Source organism: Giraffa tippelskirchi, chromosome 11 (genome assembly GCF_054371585.1).
Source record: "Giraffa tippelskirchi isolate mGirTip1 chromosome 11, T2T-mGirTip1v1.2.pri, whole genome shotgun sequence".
NCBI classification, from domain to species: Eukaryota; Metazoa; Chordata; class Mammalia; order Artiodactyla; family Giraffidae; genus Giraffa; species Giraffa tippelskirchi.
Genome location: NC_137285.1, coordinates 21,775,366 through 21,796,133, shown reverse-complemented (window position 1 = coordinate 21,796,133; position 20,768 = coordinate 21,775,366). Strand labels below are relative to the sequence as shown.

Here is a 20,768-nt window from a genome sequence, read left to right as displayed (position 1 = left end):
ACTGGTGGCTCAGCAGTAAAGAAGCCACCTGCAATGCAGGAGATGCAGGTTCACTCCCTGGGTCGGGAAGATCCCTTGGAGAAGGAAATCACAACCCACTCCAGTATTCTTGCCTAGGAAATCCCATGGACAGAGAAGCCTGGCAGGCTATAGCTCATGAGGTTTCAAGGGTCAGACATGACTTAGCAACTAGACCACAAGGAAAAGAGAGAAGATCGCAAACAAACAACATTCACCACTGCAGGAATTGTTAAATAAGCCATGATATATCCCAATTATTGACTCTTTTGTAGTAGAAGCAAGTCAAAGATACATGTATTCCGTATACATTGCAGTGTTAATTCACAGTAGCCAAGACATGGAGGCAACCTAAGTACCCATTGATGGATAAGTGGATAAAGAAGATGTGGTATATATAAACAATGGAATATGATTCAGCCATAAAAAAGGAGAAAATCTTGCCAGTTTCAACAACACAGATGGACCTTAAGGGCATCATGTTATGTCAAATGAATCAGACAGAGAAAGACATATATTTATGATATCACTTATATTTGGAATCTAAAAAACAATTAACAAAAACAAGCTCACAGATGCACAGAGAACAGATTAGCAGTCGTCAGAGGTAGGGGTGGGGTAGCAAAATGAATGAAGGGGATAAAAAGGTATAAACTTCCAGTTATAAAATGCATAAGTCATAGGTGTGTAATATACAACACAGAGACTATTGTTAATAATATTGCATTGTATATTTGAAGGTTGGTAAGAAAGTAGATCTTAATAATTCTCATCACAAAAAAAAAGTTTGTAACTGTGTTGGTGATGGATGTTAACTAGATTATGATGATGATCATTCTGCAATAATACAAATATCAAATCATTAGGCTATATACTTTAAAATCATATAATGTTACATGTCAATTATATCTTAATTTTTACAATAGAATCATTCCAGAAGACCCCTGCTTTCAATAATGGTTGCCTGGATAATCCCAACCAGCTCTCCAGCTGAGGACACAATTAAAGTTGCTCAAAATATAACAATGACTTCATATACATTATTAATACTACGTATAAAGTACTTAACTAATGTGAACATACTATATACCACAGGGAACTCTACTCAGCTCTAGCTAAACAGGTAGAGAATCCAAAAAACAGGGGATTATGTGTACCTATAGTTGATTATGTGTACACAGCTGATGGTACCTAAGCTATGACCAACCTAGACAGCATATCAAAAAGCAGAGACATTATTTTTCCAATGAAGATCCATCTAGTCAAAGCTATGGTCTTTCCAGTAGTCATGTATGGATGTGAGAGTTGTACTGTAAAGAAAACTGAGCACCAAAGAACTAATACTCTTGAACTGTGGTGTTAGAGAAGACTCTTGAGAGTCCCTTGGACTGCAAGGAGTTCAAACCAGTCAATCCTGAAGGAAATCAGTCCTGAATATTCATTGGAAGGACTGATGCTGAAGCTGAAACTCCAATACTTTGGCCATCTGACAAAGAACTGACTCCTTAGAAAAGACCCTGATGCTGGGAAAGATTGAAGGCAGGAGGAGAAGGAGATGACAGAAGATGAGATGGTTGGATGGCATCACCAACTCAGTGGACCCAACGGACATGAGTTTGAGCAAGTTCCGGGAGTTGGCGATGGACAGGGAAGCCTGGCGTGCTGCAGTCCATGTAGTCGGACACAACTGAGTGACTGAACTGAACTGACTGATAGCTGATTCACTTTGCTGTACAGTATAAACTAACACAACACTGTAAAGCAACTATACTTACTAGTAAAAATAAAATACAACAGACAAAAAATAAATATTAATATAAGGATGACTTAATGAAGGCACCAGAGAAACAAACAAAAATATGAAGAATTACTACACCAGAATCCAGGAGAGAACAGAGGGCCAGGAAGACAAGCCTAGGACTAGAGGTGTCATTCCCTCTGTGGCATTTGTCAGTATCAGAGGAGATGGCTGAGGGGCTGAGAGTTCTGACAGCCCCATGGGGCTGGGGCAAATACTGGAGCCCAGAGCTCACAGCAGGGTGGAGGCCTAGGGAATCTACACAGTAAACTGCAATCTCAAAGAAACCTATACTCAAATTCAAAAGACTCAGATTAGCAGAACAATTCTGAAGCAGAAAATGAAACTTAAAAGGGTTTATACTACCTAGTTTCAAAATAATCAAGATAATGTGAGCAAAGAGACATATAGCTGCAAGGAGCAGACCAGGCGGTCCAGACGCAGACTTGGACATACAGAGTAAGTGAATTTTCAGCAAAAGTAGCCAGGAACTTAAATGGAGAGAGAATTTCTTTCAGTAAATGTGCTGGGGGGGGTGGGGGGAGGGGAAATTGGCAAAAACATAGCGGAGAAAGGGATAGTTGGAGAGGAAGAGGGAAGTAGATCCAGAGACAGAGAGACAAACAGAAGGAGAGAGTAATAAAAGGGAAAACAAGAGAACCGGGGCTTTTACCTCCTGCTCTGATGAATTATAGACCTAAACCTATAAAACTCCTACCAGGAAATCAAGTACAAAATCCTTACGACTTTAGGGTAAAATTGATAGGACACAAAGACCATGAACCATAAAATTAAAGATTGATAAATTGGACTTCATCACAACTTTAAAACTTCCATTCTTCAACAGGCATTGGTAAGAAAATAAAACAAGAAATCAGAACAGAAGCCAGGAGAAAATTTTGCCAATGTGCGTCTAATAAAACCCTAGAGTCTAGAATATAAAAACAGCTCTAACAACTTAATAATTAGAAAAGAGTTAACCTGATGTTTTTCTAATGGATAAAGGATTTCGACAAACATTTCAACAGAGACGATAAATGAATGCTAAACAAGCACAGGAAAAGATGGTCAAAATATATAGTTATTAGGGAGATGTAAATAAAACCACAAAGAGATACCCTTATATATACTCACTAGAATGGCTAAAATTAAAGACTGATAGTGCCAAATGTTGACAAGGAGTAGGAGCAACTAAAACTCTCCTATACTTCTCCTGGAAGTATAAAATGATACAATCACTCTGAAAAACAATTTGGCAACCTAAATGTCCATGAACAAGCAAATAGATAATAAATTCTATCTGTACCAGGGGGAGGAGAAGGAATGATGTATTAACACATACAACATCATGAATAAATCTCAAAACGAGAGGCTAAGCAAAAGATGCCAGACACATCTTTCCATCTATATTAAACTGTAAAAGAGGCCAGTCTAAGCTATAAAGATGGTAACCAGGTCAGTGGTTGCCTAAGAATAGGGGCAGGGAGTAGGGAAAACTTTCATTGTCATGGCAACGCTATAAATCTTGCTAGTGGTACTTATTAGTCAGGTGAATAAATTTGTCAAAACTCATCAAAATGTACATTTAAAGTGGGTGTGCTTTATTGTATCCAAATTGTACTTTAAGAATTTTTGATTTTTTAGAAAGCAGCTACAGAAAAGGGAAGATTACCTTGAAAGTAAAAATAGTTAGACTGACAGTAACTTCTCAACACAAACAATGTAAGCCAGAAAACAATATAAGGATATAATCAAAGTGCTGAAAGAAAATAACTGCCAACTTAGATTTCTACTACCAAGTAAATAATTCTTACAGAACAAAAATAAGATAAAAACCTTTGCATACCAACAAAAAATATTTATGTGGAGCAAACATTACTAAATAAAATACTAACAAAGGCCAAATAAAAGTTATCCCAAACTTTTAATGAGCCTGATCTAATCAGGCTCATCAGATTATCCAGGATCATCTCCTTTACTTAAAGTCAACTGATGATGAAGGTCAAACACATCAGCAATATACCTCATAGCAATACATAGATTAGTGCTTGATTGAACAACCAGGAGCTATAGTCTAGCCAAGTTAATGCATAAAACTGACCATCACAAGTATTAGCTAATACTTTCGGAGAAGCAATTTTCCAAAACATTGAATAAGCCTTTAAAATATCAATATCCTGTACCATCACTTCTGCAAATGAACCTAAGAAAATAAGCTAAAAAACAAAGCACTATTTAGATGAGAAAACTATTTAGAAACAAACTAACTGGCCCCATTCCAGAAATTAAGTAAATGATACAATACTTGCTGAAGAAACAATGAGGAGCTGTTGAAAAGCTTACAAAAAGTTCACAATTATATTTGTAAATGCCTGTGATGAAATACTAAGTCAAGAAATGCAGGAGAGAAAATTGTTTTACAGAATGTAATGAATTTGGAGAATAAGAGCATTAAGTGGAACTAGGAAAAACTGATAACAGTGATTCTTTATGCTTTCTGTTTTTCTGTTTTCTGACAATGACCTTGCATTACTTTTCACACTACACGGAGTGAAATAAAGAAGAATGTTCCACGCAAACCACGGATGTCTGTATAAAAGAGAGATGTCATTCTGGTAATTAGGAGTGTTTTGTCCTATTACAGACCCCAAGTCTTTTGTATGCAAATAAGGTCAATCAGTGACCTACTCTTTAAAAAGGGGAGAAGACGGAAAGTGAAAAAAAATGACACTTTCCTCAACCCAGCAGAGATCCCAAATAGAAAGGACCTTTTCCGACATAGTTACCTTCCCAAGTCACTGTGAAAGTAACTTTAATAAATTACCAAGGGAAAAAATACACTTTCACCAGCCTTGCCCTTCCCAATTCAGCTCAATTTCACGGTGCATGACTGCCTTCTATTTTATTGTCACTAAGGCACCAGAGAAAACAAATAGAATAAAGACTACCATTGTTAGCAGACGTTTTGAAAAAAACAAACAAAAAAATTTTTCTTTCTTATAGTTCCAATGGGTTATTTAGTTTCAGTGGCATCTGTTGACAAAGAAAAATGTAACCACCATAGCTATAAATCTCCTTTGGTTGTAAATGTTTAATTATAATGTTTCCATTTCAATTTAAGATAAATTCGCTTTCTATCTTAAGAAAGAACTGTTCCCAAGGAAACAGAACAGGGGGAAAAAAATCCAGAGCAGTGATTGTTACCCACTCCCTCTGAAACTCCTCTAAAGCAGAAATCCAGTCAGTCCTTCCCAGCAGGTTACCAACAGGTAACCACGGAGGAGATCAAATCAGCAGCCCCATCCCATCCTCAGGAAGTTCTCTGGCTCCACTGGAGCTCACAGAGAAACAGATCACACTACACTCCCTCCCTGCAACACATAAAGCAAGTTGCCAACCACAGACGCTCAAAAACGTTTTTCTCATAGACCTGAACATTACAAACAGCCCGCTCTCCCACCACAGTTGTATCTGGTGGATTTCTCTAGAACCGCAAGGGATAATATCCACCGCAGCCTGGGTCTCCTGCTAGGGATGGGGTAAAGAAAACCCAGCAGAAGCCTACTCTCTACCTCGGAGAAGAAAAATAATATAAGTGCCTTGAGAAGCATCACCCAGAGAAGCTGCTCAGAGACTCCTGGTTCTAATCATAATTATAAATGAAAATCTGAATGTAATCCCAGATAAGGAGAAACTGGACAGTCGACTACTTCTCTCGGGCTACTTCTCACAACTCAGAGGGATCTCTCAGTATCTGAGAGTTGGCGGCTGCAGAGCAGGGGCCAGCTTTGACCCCCAGATCATCTTCATTGGCCCACTCACTCAACATGTGTCAGAACTTAACTTAGTGTCTGGAGATTTCATATAACGGGATGTATGTCTGTGTCCGAAATTCAACCCTATTTGCAGGATAGACTGTGATGTTACAAACGATGATCAAAAGTTGACACAGAGAAACACCCCTCCCCTGATCTCAGCTCAGGTGGAGTGGAGTTCCTTAAGGAGCATTTGCTCCTTGTTCCTAATTAGAACTTCTTCTATCTTTTTAAGGAGTTCATTCATTGAGGGCTTACTCTGTCCCTGGCTCTGTACAAAAAACTTCAGACAATTATCTCATTTAGTGCCCACAGCACACCTCACAGTAAGCATTGTGCTCTTTCCAATGTCACAGATGAGAAACTGAGGAACAGAGAGATCGAGTCACCTGCCTGAGGTCACACAGCTAGGAAAGGACAGGGCTTGGATTTGAACCCAGATCTGACTCCAACGACTGTCATTTTCAATGACTGTAGTATTTACTTCCCTGCAGACAAGTCAGGGAAACCCAAACCATCCCCAGTTCATAGGTAACATTCAGATTCCCAATCATAAGCACACTGGTTGCCATGAAATTTGAACAACTGTCTGCTATTTTTCTATTTCAGACATCACCAGCTTGGTTTTTCCAGAGGCAGTAACAGCACACAGATAGCAGATTTCACAGCTATTTTCTCTCCTGAAATACCTTCTAAACCTCTGGTCTTTTCTGCTTTTCGATAAATCATGATCCAGGCCCCTAGCAAAGCTACTGCTTTATTTGCTGTTGCTTTTGAAACAAGTAAAAGTGGAATCCAAATGGGTTTCTAGGGAGAAAAACAGAACATACCTTGAAATTCTCTTCCAGGATCAATCCAATTGCATTTGCCTAATTGTGTATCTGGGGTTAAGAAAATCAATTTTAGAGGAAAAAAAAATTTTTCAAACACTGCATTTGGATTCAAGTCTTTACAGTGGATTTTTTAAATTGAAGTACAGTTGATTTACAGTATTATGCTAGCTTTGGGTGTATAGCAAAGTGATACATAGACACACACATACTCTTTTTCAGATTCTTTTCTTTTATCGATTATTACAAAATATTGAGCATGGTTCCATATGCTACACAGTAGTTCCTTGTTGGTTATCTATTTTATATATAGTAATGTGTGTCTGCTAATCCCAGCCTCTTTAGGGTGGATTTCTGCAGAAGGAGAAAACTATTAAGACAGCATTTACAAAAGCTAGGCTGTTCTTTCTATTTCATTTTATTTTAATCCCCACAGTGAGTCTACAAGGAAATTCCCACTTCATAGAAGAGGTTCAGAGAGTTTCTCATCTGACTCAACTCACACAGCTGATCAGAAATGGAGGAACCATGATGGAACTCAGTTCTCTGCTTTCAAACCCCAGACTACACCTTCCTCTAAAAAGTCCCCTTTTCCCTGGATCTGAGAGATTCTTTCCAGATCACACTGGGGGCTGCTTCTGCCACAGCCGGATAGTGGATGGTATGCAGGGGATCTCAAGGCCAGAAGGGCCAGCAGACATCCTTAGTGGGTGAGACCCGCTCCAATGAAACATGTAAGTGTGATTCTCAAAGCCAACATTCAGCTTATTTTCATTTAGAAAGAAACCCTGTTGAAATCTCTGCCCTTTTATTGGTTCATTATACTTTTCTTCATCTCTCTCTTCTTTGTATCACAGTGGTACAAAGGTTTATTTCTAACGGGTGTTTTAAATTGTTTCTTTCAACCTGGAAATCTTATTTTTTCATAGCAACCATACAGGAATCACTATGTCTATCTTGATACAGAGGTGAATATAATAATATTAAATCTGCAATACTTACAGGTCACTTGCTCTGTGCCAAACTCTGTTGTAAGCGGTTTAGAAAGATAAAATAATTTAATCTTACAACAGCCCCACCAGTAGATACAAAATTTTTCTCTAAAGTTGAGGAAATGGAGGCACAGGAGTTCAAATAACTTGTTCACAGTCATGTATCTAATAAGTGGTGATATCAAGAAACATTTCCTAAAAACAGAACATCACCATGTGCTTAACAATAAATGCCAATAGCCAACCCCAGGGTGATATTGCAATTTATAGTAAGAAAGATGTATTTGGTCTCCTTCTCTGTTCCTGGCACAGAGCTTCTAAACTCCTTGGAACTTCCTAACTGATGAGAATAATAAAGGTGACTTTTGTTCTGTTAGTGAGGTGACTTTTGGAACTCACTTGAGGATGGTGAGGATGGTTGGTTACCAGGACAACCAACTATGTGATCGGAGGGTTGGAATTTTCAGTCTAGCCCCCCGACCCTGACCTCCTAGGAAGGGAGAGAAGCTGGAGGATGAACCACTTGCCAATGGCCAATGATTTTTAATCATGCATGTCTATGTAATGAAGCTTCCATAAAACCCCAAAAGGACAGGGTTCAGAGATCTTCTGGGTTGGTGGATATTTGGGGAGAGTAGTGGCCTGGAAAGAGCATGAAAGCTCTGCCCCCTTGCCTCATACCTTGCCCCTATGCATTTCTTCCATTTGGCTATTGCTGAGTTACATCTTTTATAATCAACAAGTAATCTAGGAAGTAAAATGTTTCTCTAAGTTCTGTGAGCTACTATAGCAAATCAATCAAACTCAAGGAAGAGATCATCAGAACCTTCGATCCATAGCAAGTGACTCAGGAGCATAGGTGACAACCTGGACTTGGAATTGGCATCTAAGTGGGGGAAGAGAGGGCAGTCTTGCGGGATCTCACACTGACTCTAGGTAGACAGAGGCAGGATCCAGTTGAATTACAGGACCCCCAGCTGGTGCAGGAGTACTGCTCTCTGGTGGTGGGAAGCACCTACCCCCCAACACACACACACACACACATTGGAGTTGGGTTCAGAACTTTTATGCAGTTTGGAGGAGACAGTAGGGCATGGAGGGGACTGCGGCAAACAAGAGAGCACAGCCCCCTTGTAAACTGAATGGCCAAGGCAGCATGGGCAGTTGTGATCTTTCGATATCAGCCTGACTTCCTGTTAAGAGAACTTCCAACTTCTCCAGAGAAGCCAGAAATGTGTATTTATAGCCAAATCTCCTCATTTTGTTTAATGTTGGCCCAAACTGAAGGCAAAAAGAAAACATTCAGCAGGCCACACAAAATAGGTTCAAGGTCTACCAACTTGCCACCTGTATTTAGGAGATTCCAATGGAACCCATGCGAAGTACCAATAGTTTATATGTCTATGCTGTTGAGGAGACCTGGTGGGACTCTTGAAAACAAAGACACTGCTTTGCAACTATCTAATCAAAGGGAGGAGAAGGCAATGGCAACTCACTCCAGTACTCTTGCCTGGAAAATCCCATGGACGGAGGAGCCTGGTAGGCTGCAGACCATAGGGTCGCTAAGAGTCGGACATGACTGAGCGACTTCACTTTCACTTTTCACTTTCATGCATTGGAGAAGGACATGGCAACCCACTCCAGTGTTCTTGCCTGGAGAATCCCAGGGACGGGGGAGCCTGGTAGGCTGCGGTCTATGGGGTCGCACAGAGTCGGACACGACTGAAGCGACTTAGCAGCAGCAGCAGCAATCAAAGGGAAGATACAAGGGGCCTTTATTACCTGGAAAATAACAGTGCACCCTAAAGAGTCACTCAGCATCAAAGTGCATCGAATTCATCACTGCTGTTTTTATTTTTTGAAAATCATTAAATATCATTTTCTTTCTTTATAGCAAGATCCAAGTGACAACCAATCCATCAGCTTATCTGCTGATGTTTAACTACAGCATTTTGCATTCATTATTTCCTACTTAAATTATTCTTTGAAAAAGAGGAATAACTTCATCTTGCCTCTTGACAGCAGAGAAATTAAATATCAAGACTTTAAGATGAGTGTTTCCCCAACCAAACACCAACAGCAGATCCACAAAATTAAACCAGAAGAACATCAACCCAAAATAAGACAGATAAGGACAAGTTTCTGAAAAACTCCTCTCATTTCCAAAAGTTAAGAAATTTCTAGACTCAGACACAACTTGCTAATTGGTACAACCACTTTGGAGAGCCATTTGGTGACATGAAGAAAGTTGAAGATATTTACACCCAAGGAGGCTGCAATACCATTGCTAGGACAGATCCTGGACCTTGGGCATCCCATTTTTAAAATCTGGTCCCCAGTAAGGAATAAATTTTGAATTACAACTCAGAAAAATCATACACGAAGGACACTAAAGTTACACGAAATAATATTTTTCTTTGATAAATGCTTTGGACTCATATTTTCTATTCTGTGCTAATCTATGCAATTTCTCTTTTTTTAAATTTACTTGTCACTACTTATTAACAGTCACAACCCTCAGTTTAAAATCACTACTCCAGAGGACCTGGTGCAAACCATTAAGATTGCATGCACAAGAATGGGCACTAAAATCTATAAGAGCAAAAATTTAATTTAGGAAATGTTGCACCGAGGAAAAGAGGCAAGTTGTGGGATGATCCTGATAGCATGATGTCATGTACATAGTTTTAAAAGACGACAAACACAGTTCTAGGGAACTGTCCCTGTCTTGGTCCATTTGGGCTACTCTAACAAAAATGCCACCTACTGGGAGGCTTATAAGCAACAGAAAATTATTTCTCCCAGTTCTGGAGACTGGAAGTCAAAGATCAAGTTGCCAGAAACTCCCTGGCCACCCAACGGTTAGGGCCCCATGTGGGCTCTTCCCAGACCAGGGACCCAAACCGTGTCCCCTACTTTGGCAGGTGGATTCCTAACCAGCAGTGTGCATGTGTGTTCAGTTGCTTCCATCATGTCCAACCCTTTGTGACCCTATGGACTGTAGCCTGCCAGGTTCCTCTGTCCTCGGGATTCTCCAGGCAAGAATACTGGAGTGGATTGCCATGCTCTCCTCCAGGGGATCTTCCCAACCCAGGGATCGAACCCGAGTCTCCTGCATTGGCAGGTGAGTTCTTTACCACTAGTGCCACCTGGGAAGTCCTCTTAACCACCAGACCACTGGGGAAGTCCTTAGAGTCTTTTTTATAAGGGCATTAATCCCATCATGGAAGCTCCATCCTTATGACTGATAAGGCTCTCCCAAAGGCTTCTCCTTCTAATACCATCACCTTGAAGATTGGGATTCCAGCAAATACATTGCAGAAGCAGGGTATGTGTGGGATGGGGGGGGGGGGGGGACAAACATTTGAACCATAGCAGTATCTACAAAACAAAATTAAGTGAACACGCATAAGAAGGATAAGCAAGTAATTCAAAATAGTGGTTAAATCTAAGGAGGAAAGAAGAGGAATATAATAGGGGTAGTTTGGTCATTTGTTCTTGCTTGTTTGCTTTTTGTTTTTTGACTGTACTGTGCATCTTGAGAGATCTTAGTTCCCCGATCAGCGATCGAACCCACACCCTGGACAGTGAAAGCACAGAGCCCTAGCCACTGAAAGCCCCTTTGCTTTTGTTTTTTTTAAGCTCTACAGCAAATTTGGGGAAACAGCAAAGTGAGACAAAGCTATGCTGTAGATAGGTGGATATTTGTTACAACAGTCTCTATATTTTCAAATAGGTTTGAAATTGTTCTTAGAGAAAGAAAAGTAAAGGAAAACAACTTGTCCACTTAGAGAGCAGAGAGCAGTTAGCTTCCTTGCTCTCTGGACAGCTACGGTCCCTCTCTGTTAAGGGGTGGCAGGAAGCCCAGGAGATGAGGTATTCCTAACTAGATCATCCTTCCTTATTCATGCAGTAGCACCAACTATGCACCAGGCATGGCTCTGGGCAACAGTGACTCCATGTGAACAGACACACAGGTCCTACAGTCCTGAAGCCTACAGATTAAGTGCAATTAGTGTCAGAAGTATAAAAGTGTAGCAGCAAGAAGAACTCCAAATACATTTTGCAGACAGTTCCCCACATGACAAGGGACCATGACTCCTACCCTTAAGTGTGGGCTGCATTGTAACTTCTTCCAAAGAGGACAGGGTAGACAGCAGAGCATGGTGTAGCTTCACAGCAGAGAAACCTAACAAATACTGGCTGCAACCAGTGACCAAGGTCAATATCAACAGTGACGAAGGGTGTTGGTCACAGGTACTCTCAGTATGATGTGATGAAACTGAAACTTCACCTCTATAGTCTGCCTCCCAAAACTTATAATCCCAGCCTAACCAGGAGGGGAGAAACCAGGCAAATTGCAATACGGGGACATCCACAAAATACCTGATCAACACTCTCCCCGAAACTGTCAAAGTCAGCAAGTACAAGGAACGTCTGAGAAACTGTCATGGCTGAGGAGACAAGATGACTAAATGTGATGTGGTGTCCTGGTGGAATCCTGGGATAGAGAAAGGACATTAGGTGAAAACTTTTAAAAATCTGAATTAATTATGGAGCTTTGTTAATATTGGGTTGGTCAAAAAGTTGGTTCAGGCTTTTCTTTAAGATGTTATGGAAAAACACGAACTAACCTTTTGGCCAACTCAATAATAACATATTGATATTGGCTCATTAAATATACCAAATGTAACCCACTAATGCAGGGTGTTAATAATACAGGAAACTGAGTGTGGAGTGGGTGGGGAGTTTCTATGGGAAATTTCTTTACTATCAGCTCAATTTTTCTGTAAATTTAAAACTGATCCAAAACACAGAATGTAAAGTAAAAAATAAAAAACTAACAAAAATAAAAACAAGAAAGAAGAAAAGAAAAAAGAAAGTCTACTAATAAAAAGATGGATCATCTGGTAAGACGGAGGAATGTCTTCATGGGTGGAAGGCTGCCATGTCTCTCCTGCACACAGCATCAAGTGGCCTTAAGTAGTTACATTCAGACACAGATGACAGAATATGGAGCCACAGAAAGCAACAGAGGACACTGGCCATGGGGCTGGATAAAATCAAATCAAACATCCTTTCAAAAGGTTTCTAGGACTTCCCTGGTGGTCCAGTGGTTAAGATGCTGGGGACACGGGTAGAACCCCTGGTCAGGGAACTAAGAGCCCTCATGCCTCGTGACCAAAAAAATAGAGGGAAAAAAAGACACAGAGGTTTCTGCTCATACAGAAAAGGAAAGGAAACCAGGCATACCACCTTTTCTGTAGGTATAAAGGAATTGATGCTTGGTTGAGAGAGTGTTAAATGAATATTTTTGAATCACAGAGTATTTTCTCCAGGAAACAATGAGGAGGTGGAGGAAGCACTTGAAGGTTCATTTGACTGCTTTTGTCAAAGACTTGCACCAGATCTGAGGAAGGTTTCCTGGTTCCAAAGGTCAATTTGGTCAATGACATCTATAATGTCATCATAATGTCATCATAATAAATATGTCAAAATAAGTAAATAAATACATCACAATTAAGACATAAAAGATGATTTAATGGAGCAGCTGGGGTTTCTAACAAATACCAGCCTGAAAAGTCAAACAAAGAGTCATTCCCAAGAGCATGAACTTTGCAGGTTTCCCTCAGTTAATTTCATCACCTGCCTGTCAGAAATTTGGTGCAAAGGCTCTGATCTCAGATCACCATGTGGGCAGACCTTTGGAAAGAAAGCCTCCCATTTCCTCTGACTCAATTTCTGCCTGCATCAGGGAACTACAGAAGTCAAATCCCACAGCAGAAATAAAATCTGCACTCAATAAGAAAGGGCATGTCTAAACCTCAATGATACTTGAGTGTCTGAGAGAAATTCTCTTCTCGATTTCTGTTTCACAACAGACCCATGATGCATGAAGCTGGCAATCCAGTAATCAAGGCTGAGCTTCCTGCAGCCTCAAACAGCGTCACTTACATTAGGGATCTGGGGAGGCCACCAAAATCCCACCCAAGTGTTGGACCTTTGGCAGAATTTCTCTTCAGCCCCTCCCTCTTCTCGTTTTCTCTGGTGCTGGGAAAGGAGTCTTAGGCTTAGAATGATCTGACATATATTTGTCGAGTGCCTACTATGTGGTAGGCACTGTTCTAGGATCTTCAAGTCTGGGTTCATATCCCAGTTCTGCCAGTCCTAGCTCTGTGACTGTGGACCCTTAAGATCTCTGAGCCTCAATCTTTTCATCTGTAAGTGGCGTTAGTAGTGTTACTTTCTTCAAGGAGATATTTTGATAATTCATGGAGATAATATATAGCATAGAACCTAGTACACAGTAGGAGCTCAGTAAGTGTTGCATTTAATAGAATTTGCTTCCAATACCCCTGAGAACTCCTCCTAAATTGGCACCTCTCCAGGATTATTCAAAGTGGCCCCATCCAGGTCTATCCTCCACAGATGTTCCATATTCTCAGACAATTAAACCACTATAAAACTTTGTATTAAAGGACACTATGTATCCATTCCTCTGTTGATGGACATCTAGGTTGCTTCCATGTCCTAGGTATTGTAAATAATGCTGCAATGAATACTGGGGTGCATGTATCTTTTTGAATTAAGGTATTCTCCGGGTATATGCCCAGGAGTGGGGTTCCTGGGTACCTATATACAATGGAATATTACTCAGCCATAAAAAAGAAAGAAATTGTGCCATTTGTAGAGATTTGGATGGATCTAGAGATGGTCATACAGAGTGAAATAAGTCAGGAAAAGAAAAACAAATATCTTATATTAACACATATATGTGGAATCTAGAAAAATGGTATAGATGATCTTGTTTGCAAAGCAGAGGTAGAGACACAAAGAGAACAGATGTATGGATTCCAAGAGGGAAAGGAGGGGCTGGGATGAATTGGGAGATTGGAAATGATGTATAAATACTATTGCTACTATGTATAAAATAAATAATTAATGAGAATCAACTGTATAGAACAGGGAACTCTACTCAGTGCCCTGCGGTGACCTAAATGGGAAGGAAATCCAAAAAAGAGGGGATGTATGTATACCTATAGCCGATTCACTTTGCTGTACAGTAGAAACTAATAGAACATTGTAAAGCAACTATACTCCAACAAAATTTTTTTTAAAAACATTCTTGAAAATGAATACAATACAGTGTTAATATTATATAGAGAATGGTTTAATAAGTCGCATTCCCAGACATGTTTACATTTGAATTTCCACTCATCCTTTAAGGGCCCATTCAAATGTCACTTCCTCTGAGAGGCCTTTTTCCTCCATTGAATCCTCTTTGTGCTACTGCACTTGGCTCTTGTCCTAAAACTGTACAGAGCGCCACCTACTGGCTGAGTTTGCAGACCTAACCTCTGTCTCTCGGACCAGAGTTCCCAGAATCTTGTGGGAGAGAGAGCCCTGCTTCTAAACGACCGTAAAAAGTCGAGCCAATCGTTTAGACTTGCTGAGACAGGCAATGGGGAGCCACTAGGTTGTGATGAAAGTGGTATTTTAAGATAGTCTGGCAGCTGGTAGCAGAATGGATTAGTGGAGAGAGATCACAGAGAGGCCATGAGACAGCCACAGGGAATTTCTAGGAATGAGCCGTCATACCACCAGGAATACATTTCTCAGTCAGTGATGCCCACCTGGTCAACAGGAGGACTCAAAGGCATAAAGTAGACACATTTTTTTAGCAACCATACCTGAACACCCAATTATAAAAGTTTCTGCTCTAGGACATCCCTAGTGGTCCAGTGGTTAAGACTCTGCACTTCCAATGCAAGGGGTGTGAGTTTGATCCCTGATCAGGGAACTAGGATCCCACATGCCTTGCAGACAAAAAAATGGTTTTTTTAATTTATAAAAAAATGTTTTAATGTTTCCATTCCAAGCCAGCATACTGAGAATTAGGAAAACTTCTTAGTCATCTAAATGTAGCCACTTTGAAACCTATTAACTTATTCCCTACATGGTATCACTACTGAACATGAATATTTGATTAAGAGAATGAAGACAAGCCACTGAGAAGGACAAGATATTTACAAAGCACATAACTATTAAAGAATTGGTATCTAAGATATACAAAGAACTCTCAACGCACAAGAAGAAGAAAAAAACAGCCCAGTTTTTTTAAAATGGGCTACAGATCTGATCAGACACCTCACCAAAGAAGAGATACAAATGGAAAACAAGCACATGAAAAGATGTTCCTCATCATATCTTCTTAGAGAGTTGCAAATTAGAACAGTGAGAAACCACTACACACCTCTTAGAGTAAAACCCAAAACACTAACAACCAAATACCCATGAGGATACAGAGCAACAGGAGTTCTTACTCATTGCTGGTGGCAATGCAAAATGGTGCAGCCACTTTCAAAGGTAGTTTGGCAGTTTCATACCAAACCAGATGTACTCTTACCGTAAGATCCAGCAATCACACTCCTTGGTGTTTACCCAAAGGAGCTGAAAACTTAAACTCACAAAAAATACACACACAGATGTTTATAGAATATTTATTCCCAGTTGCCAAAACTTGGAAGCAATCAAGACGTCCTTCAGTAGGTGAATAGATAAATAACAGTGGTTCATCCAAACGACAGAATATCATTCAGTTCTGAAACGAAATGAGCTAGCAAGCCACGAAAAGACATGGAGGAACCTGAAATGCATATTACTCAGTGAAAGAAGCCAACCTGAAAAGGCTACATTCTGTGTGATTCAACTTTATGACATTCTGGAAGGCAAAACTAGAAGGATAATAGCAAAATCAGTGGTTATCAGGGTTTGGAGGGAGGAAGGGAGGGATGAATAGGTAGAGCACAAAGGAGTTTTATGGTAATGAAACTATTCTGTATGATACTAGAATGATGGATACTTGTCACTGTTCATTTATCCAAATCCAGAGAATGTACAATACAAAGTGTGTGCTGTCTCTTCAGTCGTGTCCAACTCTTTGTGATGCTATGGACTGTAGCCTGCCAGCCTCCTCTGTCCATGGGATTCTCTAGGCAAGAATACTGGAGTGGGTTGCTGTGCCCTCCTCCAGGGGATCTTCCTAACCCAGGGATTGAACCCCCGTCTCTTAAGTCTCCTGCATTGGCAGGTGGGTTCTTCACCACTAGTGCCACCTGGGAAGTCCCTGTACAATACAAAGAGTAAACCCTCATGTATATTGTGGAGGTTAGTTAATAAGAATGCATCCTTATCATGCTAAGTGAAGTGAGACAGAGAAAGACAAATGTGGTATGATATAGCTTATGCTGCTGCTGCTGCTAAGTCGCTTCAGTCGTGTCCGACTCTGTGCAACCCCACAGACGGCAGCCCACCAGGCTCTGCCGTCCCTGGGATTCTCCAGGCAAGAGTACTGGAGTGGGGTGCCATTTCCTTCTCCAGTGCATGAAAGGGAAAAGTGAAAGTGAAGTCGCTCAGTCATATTCGACTCTTAGCGACCCCATGGGCTACAGCCTACCAGGCTCCTCCGTCTATGGGATTTTCTAGGCAAGAGTACTGGAGTGGGATGCCATTGCCTTCTCCGGATATAGCTTATACATGGCATCTAAAATATGACAGAGATGAACTTATTCACAAAATAGAAACAGATTCACAGACATAGAAAACAAACTTATAGTGACCAAAGGGGAAACATGGGTGGAGAGGGATAAATTAGTAGTTTGAGATTAACAAATACAAACTCCTATCCATGAAATAGAAAAGCAATAAGAATTTACTGTATAGCAGGGTGAACTATATTCAATATCTTGTAATAACCTAAAATAGAAAACAATCTGAATATATATACACATACACATATATGAACCACTTTGCTGTACATCTGACACTAATACAATATTGCAATTCAACTATACTTCAATTAAAAAAAAAAACCCTCTATGGCTTAAGAGAACCAAGGTTTAATTATCACTCATGCTACCTGTCTTTGCCAGGCCAGCAGGGGGCACTGGTGCTTGCTATCACTGACAAAGACTCTCCCTAACTAAACCTGAGTCAGGACTTATCCTTGCCACACCTGCGTAGCCCAATTATAGCAAGAATCCTAAGTCAGTTCAGAAATATCCCACCCCATCGTTGATATCTGATCACCCTCCGTCTCCAATCAAATTCCTCATGCCCACACTAGACATCTGATCGCTCTGGTCTGCCCTCAGCAAGAACCTGGCTTGATCAGTCTCACAAGAATCCCTTACTCTCACTGTCTCTTAGCAGTTTCCCATCTACCGATCCCACGTCCACTCTGTTCCTTGGCTGTAAATCCCCAGGTGTCTTTACTGCATTGGGAATAGAGCCCAATTCCACCCTGGGGTCTCTATTCCCTTGCTGAAAAGGTTTCTGAATAAAGTCCTTCTCCACCACTTTAACCAGTCTCTTTCTTTAACCAGTAACTTCCTTTAACCAGAAGAAAGTTGGTTCTGGTTCTCTCTGACACCTCTCAGAAGCCAGGCTGATGGGTGGGTTTTCACAAAGCCTTTTATGTGTTCTGCTCACCCCCACACCATCTCTCCTCCTGGTGAGAGTACTTGACTTGAAAGAAAACGGTGACTAGATTGGACAACACAAAACCCAACAACATTGCTCCTAAACTCATAACATAATAACTAAAATAAAAAAACTGAAGACAAGTGCGGGAAAACATTTGCAGTTAAACATGAGAAAAATTGTTAAATTTCACCAGAAACAGTCAATGCAAATTAAGCCTACAAGAAGACAGCCATATTTCAACTATCAAACTCTCTTTTTAAGGCAATGCCCAACACTGGCAAAAGAATCGAGAGCTGGGCATTCTTACACAGATCAGGCAGGAAAATTTCACAAAAGCTTCAAAAACTTGAAACACTGTCATGTCTTTTGAACTTACCCATTCACTTCTAGCTTTCTCTCCCAAAGACTTACCTACAGGAATATACAACAGACATTTCATGTTTTTAAAAAATGAATGTTTAAAAGGGGGAAGAATAAAACAAAAATGGCCAGCAGCAATGCTTTCAAGAGGAAAAAAAAATGAAACTTGGTAAATGAATAGAATATATTTCTATAATATCAATAGAATACCATACCACTTTTAGATATTACATTAAAAATCACAGGTTCTGGGACTCCCCTGTTGGTCCAGCGGCCAACACTCTGTGATCCCAATGCAGGGGACCTGGGTTCAATCTCTGGTCAGGGAACTAGATTCCACATGCTGCAACTAAGAGTTTGCATGCCTCATCTAAAGATTGAAGGTCTAGCATGCCACAGCTAACATCCAGTGCTGCCAAATAAATACATAAAAATATTTTTTAAAATTATGGTTCATTGAAAGGCCCCATTAATCTTGAAATTGTTAGAAAAAATGTTTATATATGCATATTTGTATGGCTGGGGGGTGGGCGCGAGAATCTACCACTTTTACCAGTTTTTCAAGTGAAAGTGAAAATCGCTCAGTCATGTCCGACTCTTTGCGACCCCATGGACTATACAGTCCGTGGAATTCTCCACGCCAGGATAGTGCAGTGGGTAGCAGCCTTTCCCTTCTCCAGGGGATCTTCCCAACTCAGGGATTGAACCCAGATCTCCAGCATTGTAGGCGGGTTCTTTACTAGCTGAGCCACCAGGAAGCCCAGGAATACTGGAGTGGGTAGCCTATCCCTTCTCCAGCAGATCTTCCCCACCCAGGAATCGAACTGGGGTCTCCTGCATTGCAGGTGGATTCTTTACCAACTGAACTATCAGGGTTGACAATTATTTTTATGGTTAAATATCTAAAGACATGAAAAGATGTTGCCATATATTTATTCTACAACATTACAGAAAACAACAGCTTTCAAAGACAAAGAAATTCTAAAGTTGACAAAAGTCATATATTTTTGTACACTCATATATCCATAAACCTATATGAGTATATACAAGTAGACTCATCAACATATGAACAGTGGTTGCCTGTGAATCATACACTGGTTCGGAGACGACTTTTATCTTCTCTGTTTTAATATGTTGTATTTTCTACAACCGAACATCTATTATTTTTGAAATAAGAAGCTTTCTATTACACTTAGGCTGAAACTGGCCAGCAGCATAAATGAACAAAGAGTTTCCCACTGGTTAGCAAAAGAGGTGAAATATTTTTAAAACATTTCTTTTTTTTTTTTTTCCTTTTCTTTGACTCGTCTGATCCCTTTTGGGGGAGGGGAGGGGAGAGGTTCTCCATTTCCTATAGGTGAATTCTGTTGCCACTTTCTAGAGAGAATTACAAACAACATGATGCATTTCTATACATCAAATCTTGGTTTTGAACCATTTTGACAGCTGGTACTTAGAGGTCTCCAGCTGTGTAGTGACAAACGTACTGTAAATCCAAGAATTCTGTATTCTAAGTTCCATTATTTTCCATTCCTAAAATTGTTTTACAAACCAAGGTACCTTTATCTTTTGATGGTGCTTAAATTCATTAATTTTTCATTTATTCCTGTATCCCTGGCTACACGTTAAAATCACCTGTGGAGGGACTTCCCTGATGATCCAGTGGTTAAAAATCCACCTTGCAATGCAGGGACGTGGGTTCAATCCCAGGTCCTGGAACTAAGATCCCACATGCAGTGGGGCAACTAAGCCCACAAGCCACAACTACTGAGCCCACACGCCACAGCTAAAGAATCTCTGCACCACAACAAAAGATCCTGCATGACCCAACTAAGACCCGACGCAGCCAAACAAATTAATAAATGTTTTTAAATAAACAAAAAGAATCACCTGGGAAGGTTTTATTTTATTTTTTAATAGTAATGCCTGTAACCCAGTTAGGGCTAAGGTTTAAGGAATGTGTGTTTTTAGAGACTCCCAGGCTATTCGGATACACATCCAGGACTGACACGCCTTGATTGATTCATTCACCAAGGAGTCATTAAGCCCCTTGTATTTGTTTCCTAGGGCTGCTTCAACAAATTACTACAAATGTAATGACTTAAAATAAGGGAACTATCACAGTTCCGTAAGATAGAACTCCAAAACCAAGGTGTCATCAGGGTCTCTGGGGGAGGAGCCACTCATTGCTTTTTCCAGCCCCTGGTGGCCCCAGGCTTCCTTGACTTGAGGCCGCATCCCTCTCATGTCTGCCTCCATCTTCACATGGGCTTTTCCTCTGTGTGTCTGTCTTAGAAGGACACATCATTGGATTGAGGGCCTGCCCAGATACTCCAGGATGACGGCCTCATCTCAAGATTCCTTAATTACCTCTGTAAAGACCCTTTTTCCGAATAAGGTCAAGTTCAAAAGTTCCAGGCATTCAGATGTAGAAACCTCTATTGAGGGACCACCCTTCAGTGCACCATGG

At 40.5% G+C, this 20,768-nt stretch overlaps 1 protein-coding gene and 1 long non-coding RNA gene across 16 annotated transcripts in view; both read right to left on the bottom strand.

The window, feature by feature from the left end:
- The window catches only part of TMEM132B (transmembrane protein 132B), a 354,195-nt gene that overhangs the window by 138,259 nt on the left and 195,168 nt on the right, over positions 1-20,768 (bottom strand). The window lies entirely within an intron of this gene.
- On the bottom strand, positions 6,688-10,664 carry LOC145526012 (uncharacterized). Its single transcript, XR_014068591.1, has 2 exons — positions 10,502-10,664; positions 6,688-9,106 (listed from the first exon to the last, which is right to left on the bottom strand). It is a non-coding gene; the product is annotated as an uncharacterized LOC145526012 (long non-coding RNA).